We start from the raw sequence: 1,294 nt of genomic DNA on the forward strand, positions 1-1,294 counted from the left end.
CTGATCCCATGTGAAGGGAAATGGCCAGGCAGGGCCTATGAGTGTGGAGTCAGCACTATCTGCTGGTACATGTGTGTCTACATAAGATTCATGCTTCTGAGCCTAGGTATTTGTGTGCATCTGTGTCTTTGTGTGAGCCCCTGTGTGCACAGGTGTGGCCAGGGTGTCTGGGGTCGGGGTGTGTGGCTACCCTCCATGGAGCCACCCCTCCCCATGGCAGTAACTGCAGTTGAGAGGGGTGACACTGCGGCAGTCACAGAGGGGCCTGGGGGCTCTCCTGCAGCAGCCCTCCCAGTTCACCCCTGTGCTGTGGTGAGGCAGGTACACTGTGCCTTCGCCTGGACCCACTGCCTGAAAATCCCCCTGCCCAGAGCTCCAAGCCGGCCCCACCTCTGCCCTCTGCCACCAGCACCCACCAGCTGTAGCCTTTTGGAAGCAAAAAGAGGTGCCTCTTGGAGCAGCTGGCAGGGGGACAGAGCTGCCCAGCCGTGGGTAGGCACGCCCACCCTGGGTAATCGGATCCACTGGAGGACCCTGGCTTTTGCAGGCAGGCAGGCCAGCATTAAATATTAGCTCTGTGTCTTTCTGTGAGCCTCAGTTTCTCCATCAGTAGAACAGGGTGACAACCCCCTGGGTTGCTAGAGGTCTAGATGGGGTCAGGTTTCCACAGTAGGTGCCCACTCACTGGGAGCTGTGGTGATCATGAAAATCATCATTATTATTACAAGCCTGAGGGTCTGCACCTAAGGAAGAACCCCAAGGGGTGGGTCGACAAGGTGGCTAGGAGCGTGGTGCCCCCAAGTCTGTAGAGGGTGGGGATGCCCACAGATAGAGCAATGGAGGTAGGAGTGGGGTGTGAGGATGCGCTGGTGAGGGAGGTGGGGCGGGGCTGGGCGGCCCGGGGGATGCGCCCAGCCTGGAGCCCTCTGGGCTCTCCTGCACATGTGGAGCCCTGTGGGCATGCAGGGTCCCCCGCTAGGCTCTGGGATAAGCACCTGCCCAAGGGACTGCATCTGTCCGTTCACAGCCGGCTTCTCATCCCAGAGCTCTTGCTGATGCCGACAGGCTGCTGGCCTCCTCCCCTGCCATCACTAAGCGTGCCCAGGGCTTCTCCTTTGCCCTCCTGCCATGGGATGTTGGCTCTTGTCGCCCTTGGAGAGCCTCTTCTAGGAGAAGGGGCCCAGCTGGCTGCCCCAGGTTGGCTTCCAGGAGCAGACGGAGTCCTCAGATAGAGCCTCGTCCTCTCAAGGCCTAAGGCTGCCCCGTCCAGCCAGGCTGACACTGGGCCGCCATC

Source organism: Eschrichtius robustus, chromosome 12 (assembly GCF_028021215.1).
Source record: "Eschrichtius robustus isolate mEscRob2 chromosome 12, mEscRob2.pri, whole genome shotgun sequence".
NCBI classification, from domain to species: domain Eukaryota; kingdom Metazoa; phylum Chordata; class Mammalia; order Artiodactyla; family Eschrichtiidae; genus Eschrichtius; species Eschrichtius robustus.